Source organism: Nicotiana sylvestris, chromosome 4 (assembly GCF_000393655.2).
Source record: "Nicotiana sylvestris chromosome 4, ASM39365v2, whole genome shotgun sequence".
Classification (NCBI taxonomy): domain Eukaryota; kingdom Viridiplantae; phylum Streptophyta; class Magnoliopsida; order Solanales; family Solanaceae; genus Nicotiana; species Nicotiana sylvestris.
In genome coordinates this window covers 144,730,886-144,741,810 of record NC_091060.1, presented here as the reverse complement: position 1 = coordinate 144,741,810, position 10,925 = coordinate 144,730,886, and positions in this window count along the sequence as shown.

Sequence of the window (10,925 nt, the reverse complement as noted above, 5' to 3'; positions counted from 1 at the left end):
ACGATGAGTCCAACCCAGGGAAGTGATGGAGAATTCTCATGAAAGATACTGTAAGATTTTCCGTGTCCGTATCATTTATATAGGAAGTCGAAGGGTATGTAGGACTTCTTCAGGCATGCCAAGTCGTCATTCTTTCTCAGACCCATCTTCTTCAGAAACCCCCTAGTCGTGTGATTTTCTGGTACTAGTAAATCGGGACTATCCCATGGTAATCCAACAAATCCTCCTATTTCCTCCAAAAAAGGAGTCATTTCTATATTTCCAAAACGGAATACAGTGCTTTCTCCGTCACAGAACATAGTAGCAGCCTCGATCGGCATGTTATTTGGTTGGATGTTCAATAAAGAGGGTAGGTTTCCAAGAACCCTTTTCACATGATTTTGTCGCTTGGTGAAAGGTTTTCCCACAAATCCAGCAATAATGGTTGTATATTTAAGACCATACCAAACCTGGGGACTTCGTGCCTCATTTTCTGCAAAAATAAATAGAGTTAGACCCTTGCCCCCTCCAGATTCGACTACTTGTATATTAATGATTAGCATGTCAGCATTTATCTCTCCAAATAATGCACATATCGTGGTTGTGCCCGTTGGTATTATGGAAATCCCGGTGGACTTTGGACAAGGTTTTTCTTAGAAGGTTATCATGTGGACAACATATTAACCTAGGCTAGGTTTGATCATGGTGCATGTATATTTATTATCAGAGTAAGGTTTCTATAGAAGTCTAGATTGGTACCCTCAACGGATAGCTTGAGAGGGAAAGGCACGGAACCGTCGATTGTACCGCTGATCGACTAGTTTTACCGTAAATACGCCTTTCCAAATTTAAAGGGTGATTTTAGAAGCAATGCAGACACTCAACAAGTGCCACTATGGTATTAGTACGCACGAGTGGAATATGATGTTGAGCATGCTTTGTGCAAAAATAACACATTGTCAAGTATTTTCACATGTTTGAAAATAAATGCAGTATTGAATGAATGTAAAGACATAAAGGAAGGAAAAACAGGGAAGAAGTTAGTTCGCGAAATGAAGGAATTGTAATAAAGCAAATAAAGGGGGGTAAGGATTGGGGAGAGACATGATATAGCAAAATTAAAAGTTTGGAGCAACTGAACATGATTAGAAATAAGGGGAAACACACGCTGTAATCGAATTAAACGAAGAGTTGCATATGAGTTCATATAAAGGGGAAATAGGGAAAAAGGATGTGCATGTAGCAATAAAAAGTAAAACAAGAGCGGGATAACAAAATAACCAAAATACGCTTATCGAGAGAGACTAATTCATGCAGATCAAGTTCGTAATGGTAAGAGCCTAAAGATAATCCCCAACGAAGTCACCATACTGTCGCGCCCCCTTTTCCTCCCAAAATCGGGTTTCGACATTTTGACAACTCCTTTTGAGAGAGTAAGGAAAAGGAATTGGTTAGAGTCACCACCTAACGGATTAAGGTGCATTAGGGCACCTAGAGCAGAAAACTCATATTATACCAGTTTGCATCACCAAATATTGGGTAAGGGCTTAAATTACCTTGAGGGGAAGGTGTTAGGCACCCCTCGAGGTCCACAACGGTGGGTTCCGGCCGAACTTAAATTAAACGAATTAGTCTAAGAAAGTGAAGAAAACTATTTAATAAGGATAGGGGTCCTAAATATTTTAGCATATAGGATCACCCCGTGCAACATAAATAATACTTCGTAACTTCCCCAAGATGGGGTGTTACTCATATTATTCAGCGGGCACAGACTATTATCTCCTGCAACCCGATTACTATCTTTAAGTTGTTACCTAAAACGCTCTAGTTGATTCTAGTTTGTTTTCTATGCGTGCACTACCCGTCCCTTACCTATGGCCCTGGAGGTGTTAGGACCACTATCTGGGATGGTTCTAGACTAAGCCTAGGTTGCTCAAAATTGTAAAATACTAGGCGACAAGCAAAACAGTTAGGAATGTTCACATACAAAATTGATATGGGCTCATATTGACCTCCACACATAAACAACAAATGCACGTAATTGATTGACAAGCTCTATTAATCTTAAAGTCCTATAGGCAGGATATCTATGTAAGGGACAGACGAGCAGTGATACTCTGAAGCAGTTGTGATGAACTGGTCATTTGTCTCATGAGTTACCGCTCCATTGTTCCCATTTCTGCTTCTTATTGCTTTGTATAATGGTTTTACATGTGATCGGGTTGATTGGTTAGGGTTCGGAAAGGATTTGGTAAGGTTTAAGATACTTAGTCTCTTTTGAGGAAGGTTAAGTTGGAAAAGTTAACCGGATATTGACTTATGTGTTAGGGGGATTGGATGTGAGTTTTGATGGTTTGTTTAGCTTCGTAAGGTGATTTGGAACTTAGGAGCGTGATCGGAATGAGTTTTGGAGGCCCTAAGTAGATTTAGGCTTGAATTGGCGAAATAGGATTTTTTGGCGATTTTCGGTTGGTAAGTGAGATTTTGATATAGGGGTTGGAATGAGATTATGAGAGTTGCAGTAGTTCTGTTGTGTCATTTAGGATGTGTGTACAAAATTTCAGGCCATTCAGACATGGTTTGGTTAGGTTTTTGATCAAAAGCGGAATTCAGAAGATTTTGGAAACTTAGGCTTGAATACGATGTGTTTTGGTTGATTTGATGTTGTTTGAGGTGTTTTGAAGATTGGTACAAGTTTGAATAAGGTTTGAGGATATGTTAGTGCCTTTGGTTGAGGTCTCGGGGGACTCGGGTGAGTTTTGGAGGGTTGAACGGATCATTTTAAGTTAAAGAAAAGTTGCAGATTTTGGTTTTAGTTGTTGCAGAGTTTTTCCTTTTCACGATCGCATAGGGGGTCTCGCGATCGCTTAGAGCTATTATAGGGGCAGTCCAGTTTGCTTAGTGCGTTCGCGAAGCTGGGGATGTAATTGCATAAGGTGGAGGTATTGTTGATCGCGAACGCGTGGAGAAGGTCGCGTTCGCGTAGAGTTAAGTGGACCAGGGGTCTTGGCTTGGAGTTTGTTCTTTGCCAATTCAGTAGCCAGTCCGCGATCACGTAGTGTAAGATGCCTGAGCATCGCGTTCGCATGGGATTTTTTGCGTTCGCATAGGGTTAATTTTGGGTGCTGAGAATTTGTGCTTCGCGATCGCGATGAAGGATTTCAGGCCTGGACAGAAGGTTTAAATAGTCGTCTTGTCCGCGAATTAAGGGTTTATTTCTTCCATTATTGGTCGTTTTTGGAGCTTTTTGAAGGGGATTGAAGAGGGATTTAAGGAGAAATCACTTGGAGGTAAGCATTTTGGACTTAAAACTCGATTCTAATGTGAAATCTACCTAATAAATCATGGAATCTAAGCCTAAAATTTAGGAATTAGGGCTTAAGATTAAGAGATTTTAAAATGAGAATTTGAGGGGTCATTTGGACTCCGATTTCAGTGTTCTATGTATGTATGCACTCGTGGGAGGATAAAGATTCTGTTGATGTGATTTTTATCGACTTTCGAGACGTGGGTCCGGGGGTCGGGTTTGGCCAATTTCGGGATTTTTGGTATTATTTGATTGTTTTCCCTTGGGCTTTGTCCCCTTAGCATATTTTGATGGCATGATTCTGATTTTGGATAGATTCGTCATGAGTTGAGGCCGATTCAAGGGGAAAAGGCTTCGCGGAGTAGTATTTTCACCAGTTTGAGGTAAGTAACCATTGTAAATTTGGAACTGAGGGTAAAAACCCCGGTATTTGACTTGTTTTGATAAATGCGGTGACGCACATGATAGGTGACAAGCGTGTGGGCGTGCACCGGTAGGGATTGTGACTTGGTTCGTTCCGTAGCCGCGTATTTGATTTGGAACCTTATGATATTCCGTACTTTAGTCATTTATACTATATTATGGGTTGTATGCCATGTTTGGGGCCTTGTGCCGACCTGTTGAAACCCTTAGGGGCATTTTTACTATTTTTCCTCACTCTACTTGTTGAAAGCATATGTTCAGTCATGTTTTACCTGCTTAAATGCTTAAAACTGGTTTTATCACTCTACTTCTAAATGTGAGGATTGTTTGGACTAAGTTCCCTAATTTCTACTGTTGTGCCTGAGAGGCTGTGAGGTTAATGACTGAGAGGGGTTGAGAACCTAATGGTGAGGGTATTTATATATGTATGAGTTATGGATCGGGCTGCACGCCGCAGCGATACTTATATGGATCGGGTTGCACGCCGCAGCGATATATATTGGATCGGGCTGCGCGCCGCAGCGATATGATGCTTGGGCTATAGGAGCCCCCCCCGGTGTCTGTAGACCCCCAGTGAACGTAGTCAACTATAAACTATGGATCAGGCTGCACGCCGCAATGGTTGCTATGATTTATGTTATTATGAGATATTAGTGAGCCTAAGTGCTGTGACTGAGTACTGAGTGACGAGAATTGAGTCACGAGTGACTGAGAGGCTGCCCGAGAGGCCATATTCTGAGTGATACATTGCCTGAGGGGCCCAGTTATGATATTTCCACTAATTTCACTCTTCTTTTAAAATAAGACTCTGTTGGAAAAATTTCTAAGTATATGATTTCAAGTATTTAAACTGAAATTGATGATTTTACGACGAAACTGGTTTTAAACTGTGAAATTTGATCTGTCATTCTGCTGTCTATTCATTTATATGATTTTGAACTGCTCGTCACTGCTTTCAGACTTTATTTACTCTAGTTACTTACTGAGTTGGCATACTCACATTACTCCCTGCACCTTGTGTGCAGATCCAGGTGCCCGAGCTGTAGAGTGAGGGTCCTCAGCTGATCCAGAGTTTGTCGGAGATTACAAGGTAGCTGCATGGCGTCCACAACCCTATTTTCTCCTTCCTATCTTGTTATTTTTCGCATTTTGTAGACTTATGATGTATTAGACAGTCAGTCATGTATTAGAGGCTCTAGACTTGTGACACCAGATATTTGGGGCTGTGTAGTTTCATGTTTATTTGACTTCCCCATGTATTCTGTTATTTTAAACGCTTATTATGAAAATTTGGTATTTAAACTTGTGCTAGGAAATGACTTATGATAAGGAAAAAGGGTTGTGATTAAATGTTTGGGTTGGCTTGCCTAGTAATGTGATAGGTGCCATCATGACTAGTATTTTGGGGCCGTGACAAGTTGGTATTAGATCCTAGGTTACATAGGTCTTGTGAGTCATGAGCCAGTTTAGTAGAGTCTCGCAGATCGGTATGGAGACGTCTGTATTTATCCTCGAGAGGCTGCAGAACCTTTAGGAAAAACTTCATATTCTTGAAATTCTTGTCGTGCGAATCTGTTGATTCGAGTACTAAACTTCTGTTATTCCATTCTCTCACAGATGGTGAGGACACGTGCTACCGGGTAGGATGGACGACCACCAGTACCACCAGTTGGGGCCACCAGAGGCCGAGGACGTGGTAGGTGTAGGGCAGCACCTGCAGATCCACCAGCTACCCTAGTTCAGGATAAGGTCCCAGTTGTGGACGCTAAAACAACACCAGCTCAGGCACTAGCTGTGCCTATTATGATCCCAGGCCTTCAGGAGGTTTTAGCTCAGATCTTATCAGTGTGTACCGATTTGGTTCAGGCGGTCTCAGTTAGGGCTGGGCATAATTTGGTAAATACTGAATTACCGTACCGAAACCAAAAATTTTGGTATTTTAAAATAAAATACCGAAATACCGATACCATATCGAAATATATATTATATTACACAAAACACATTTTACCAATTGTAACATAAACATAAAAAATCTAAAATTTTACTTTTCCTTTATTCTCAAAGTTCATAAATTAACTCTAAACAAGTAAAAAGATATTTCTAATGATCAAATATTCTTTTATGTACAATGTTCTCTATTTCGGTCAATATTTGCTAGTTTTGGACAAAAGTTTTGTTAACAAACATTTTCATTTTTGTATTTTTGAGTACTTTAATTAAGAATATTAAAGTGTATAGCTCTATGCACTAGTTAGTATTCAAACCGAATAAACCGAAGTTACCAAACCGAATAAACCAAAACCCAAAGGAGAAAAACCGAACCATACTGAATTTAATTAGGTACGGTATTGGTATAGGATTTTAAGAAACCGAATACCGAAAATACCAAACCGAAATAGCTAAATACCGTACCATACCGACCGATGAACACCCTTAGTCTCAGTTACTACGACCGTAGCTACTTCTCAGGCCAGGGGAGGCACCCAGACTCCCGTTGCTTGTACACCTGAGCAGGTTGTGCAGGGACTCCAGACACCGGGGACACCTCCAGCCCAGCCGGTTGCACCAGCTCAGGAGTTTGTGGTACCAGTTATGTCGGACGACGAACATTGTCGACTAGAGAGGTTTAGTAGACTCCAGCCTCCGACTTTCAACGGTGCAGAGGGAGAGGATGCCCAGGGTTTCTTAGATAAGTGCCAGATGTTGCTTCGTACAGCGGTGATTCTAGAGACCAGTGGTGTAGATTTTACCACCTTTCAGTTTTCTGGGGTTGCCTTCACTTGGTGGGAGGCATATGAGAGGTGTAGGCTTGTTAGTGCAGTGCCCCTTACCTGGCAACAGTTCTCTGTTCTCTTTCTGGAGAAGTATGTGCCATAGTCTCGCCGAGAGGAGCTGCGTAGGCAGTTTGAGATGTTACGTCAGGGAGAGATGACTGTGACGCAGTATGAGATGCGGTTCTCCGAGTTAGCCCGTTATGCAGTTTGGTTGGTTCCCATAGATCGAGAGAGGATCAAGAGGTTTGTTGATGGCCTCACATATCAGCTTTGGATTCTCATGACTAGGGAGAGGGTGACAGGTGCTACTTTCAAGGAGGTTGTTGACATCGCCTGCGAGATTGAGTTGGTTCGCCGCCAGGAGCGAGAGGAGAGGGAGGCCAAGAGGCCTTGGGGATCTAGTAGCTTTTGTAGTGCTCCTTTGAGGGGTCAGTTCCAGCAGGCCAGCGGTCGTCCATTAAGGCAGGCTCAGTCAGCTCTCCCAGGTTATCGTGGGGCATCATCGGTTCATGGATCTCACAGTTCTCATCAGGTCCATTCATCACTCAGTGCCCTTTTAGCCCAGAGTTCATCCCGTGCTCCATCAGTTCAGGGTTCTTCCATGCCAGGTCCTTCTACTGGTCATTCCGGTGTTAGGGGTTCCCTTCAATCCCCATCTCCAGCACCTAGGAGTTGTATGAGTGTGGAGAGTTTGGGCATATGAGGAGGCATTGTCCTCGTCTTTATGATGGTTCATCTTAGCAGAGGGGTCAGCCCTCGACTTCTGCTCCAGTTACTTCACCACTTGCCCAGCTAGCTAGGGGTAGAGGTCAGTCAGCTAGGGGTCGCCCTAGAGAGGGAGGTCAATCAGGTGGTGGTCAGGCTCGTTTCTATGCCCTCCCAGGTAGACCAGACGTTGCTGCTTCAGATTCCGTGATTTCAAGTATTGTTTCGGTCTGCTACAGAGATGTCTCTATATTATTTAACCCCGATTCCACCTTTTCTTATGTGTCATCATACTTTGCCCGTTATCTGGATACGCCTCGTGAGTCTTTTGTTTCACCTGTTCATGTATCTACTCTGGTGGGCGATACTGCTGTTGTAGACCGTGTGTACCGGTCGTGTGTGGTGACTATTGGGGGTCTGGAGACCCGAGTGGATCTTTTATTATTGTGTATGGTAGATTTCTATGTATTTTGGCATGGGATTTTTCGCATTCGCATAGGGTTAATTTTGGGTGCTGAGAATTTGTGCTTCGCGATCGCGATGAAGGATTTCAGGCCTAGACAGAAGGTTTAAATAGTCGTCTTGTCCGCGAATTAGGGGTTTATTTCTTCCATTGTTGGTCATTTATGGAGCTTTTTGAAGGAGATTGAAGAGAGATTCAAGGGGAAATCACTTGAAGGTAAGCATTTTGGACTTAAAACTCGATTCTAATGTGAAATCTACCTAATAAATCATGTAATCTAAGCCTAAAATTTAGGAATTAGGACTTGAGATTAAGAGACTTTAAAATGAGAATTTGAGGGGCCATTTGGACTCCGATTTCAGTGTTCTTGGTATGTATGGACTCGTGGGAGGATAAGGATTCCGTTGATGTAATTTTTATCGAGTTTTGAGATGTGGGCATAGGGATCGGGTTTGGCCAATTTCGGGATTTTTGGTATTATTTGATTGTTTTCGCTTGGTCTTCGTTCCCTTAGCATATTTGACGCCGTGATTCTGATTTTGGATAGATTCGACGGAAGTGGAGGCTGATTCAAGGGGTAAAGGAATCGAGGAGTAGTATTTTCACCGGCTTGAGGTAAGTAACCATTATAAATCTGGAACTGAGGGTACAAAACCCCAATATTTGACTTGTTTTGATAAATACAGTGACGCACATGCTAGGTGACGAGCGTGTGGGCGTGCACCAGTAGGGATTGTGACTTGGTCTGTCCTATAGTGACTGTTAAGCCACGTATTTGATTTAGAACCTTATGATATTCCCTACTTTAGTCATTTATACTATATTATGGGTTGTATGTCATGTTTGGGGCCTTGTGCCGACCTGTTGAGGCCCTTAGGGGCATTTTTACTATTTTTTCTCACTTTACTTGTTGAAAGCATATCCTCAGTCATGTTTTACCTGCTTAAATGCTTAAAATTGGTTTTATCACTCTACTTCTAAATGTGAGGATTGTTTGGACTAAGTTCCCTAATTTCTACTGTTGTGCCTGAGAGGCTGTGAGGTTAATGACTGAGAGAGGTTGAGAACCTAATGGTGAGGGTATTTATATATGTATGAGTTATGGATCGGGTTGCACGCTGCAACGATACTTATATGGATTGGGTTGCATGCTACAACGATATATATATTGGATCGGGCTGTGTGCTGCAGCGATATGACGCTTGGGTTGTAGGAGTCCCTCCGGAGTTTGTACACCCCCAGTGAGCATAGTCAACTATAAACTATGGATCGGGCTGCATGCCGTAGCGGTTGCTATGATTTCTATTATTATGAGATATTAATGAGCCTAAGTGCTGAGAGTGAGTACTGAGTGATGAGAGTTGAGTCATGAGTGACTGAGAGGCCATATTCTGAGTGATACATTTCCCGAGGGGCCCAGTTATGATATTTCCACTGATTTCACTCTTCTTTTAAAATAAGCCTCTGTTGGAAAAATTGCTAAGTATATGATTTCAAGTATTTAAACTGAATTTTATGATTTTACGATGAAACTGGTTTTAAATTGTGAAATTTGATCTGTTATTCTGCTGTCTATTCATTTATATGATTTTTAACTGCTCATCACTGCTTTCAGGCCTTATTTACTCTAGTTACTTAGTGAGTTGGCGTACTCACGTTACTCCCTGCACCTTGTGTGCAGATCCAGGTGCCCGAACGGCAGAGTGAGGGTCCTCAGCTGATCCCGAGTTTTCCAGAGATTGCAAGGTAGTTGCATGGCGTCCGCAACCCTATTTTCTCCTTCCTATCTTGTTCTTTTCCACATTTTCTAGACTTATGATGTATTAGACATTCAGTCATGTATTAAAGGCTCTATACTCGTGACACCAGATATTTGGGGCTGTGTAGTTTCATGTTTATTTGACTTCCCCATATATTATGTTGTTTTAAATGCTTATTATGAAAATTTGGTATTTAAACATATGTTAGAAAATGGCTTATTACAAGGTAAAAGGGTTGTGATTAAATGTTTGGGTTGGCTTGCCTAGTAATGTGATAGGCGCCATCATAACTGGTATTTTGGGATCGTGACAACAACCTTATTAATGCGAGTGTTAGGACCTATTGTTTTGCTTACTGATTTTATTTAGTACAACATTTGGGCATTTCAGAAAGTAATGCATCATAATCACAAATCCGGAATTGTTATTTAATCCTATGTCGATAGTGACGATCGTATTCAGAATCAATTATTAGAATCCTATAGGCATGATTTTTATCATTGAACTGATTTTTAATCCTATAGGCATGATATCTATCATTGAACTGATTTTTAATCCTACAAGCATGATATCTAATTAAATAGCATACTAACAGAATTTAGACACATTGCCACAAAACAGGTGAGTCAAATATTGGTCATATAGGCATGATTGCTAACACACTTTATTGGACAAATTAACGTATCCTATAGGCAAGATTTCGAACAAAAGTTGTAATATTAATCATATAGGTAGGATTTCTAATACAGAACTCATACGATTTTAGCAGAATCAACATTACTAATGAAAATCATATAGGCAGGATCTCTAAACAATGTAGAACTTAACAATTTTGGACAAAATGAGCAGAATTAATAGCGTAGATGAAACCCTATAGCCAAAAATTTTACCCAGTTTAACAAAGGAAATATTAAACCCTCCCAATTTCACTAATTACCATAGATTCTGTTTATTACAAAGTTATTACAAACCAGATCAGCAGATGAATTACATGATAGTAATGGCACAAACTATAGGGAGCCTTTATCAGGCCCAAATACACCTGGCAACCAGGCCTTCAAACCATTCCCACCTCGAGGCTTATTTCACAGGTACAACATAACCCATAAGGAGTAATTCACCCATAGCACATATAGAATCGGGTTTCCAGTGTGTCAAAGTTTTCAAGGGCCTCAGGGACCAAGGGCAATGCTCACACCAGAACCACGTACTCGGAAATGATTCAAAAGGGATTAGGAACCAGTTTCTAGTGTGTCATAGTTCACAAGAGTCTCACATGGACCCTGAGCAGTGCTCACACTAGGGTGGTTGAGGATAGAATCTAAAGGACTAAGATTGGGAGTTTTTAAAAAGAGTAATATCATATAAAAGAGGTAGGGACAGATTTAAAATAGTTTGGATTTCTCAGAAGAAGACTACCATAACAGAATTTTAGAACACATGAACATGTAGTCATAATGGCATTAAGAAAACAAGCAAGGGTGGCAAAGTACACAGTTTCAAACAGGTCAAGT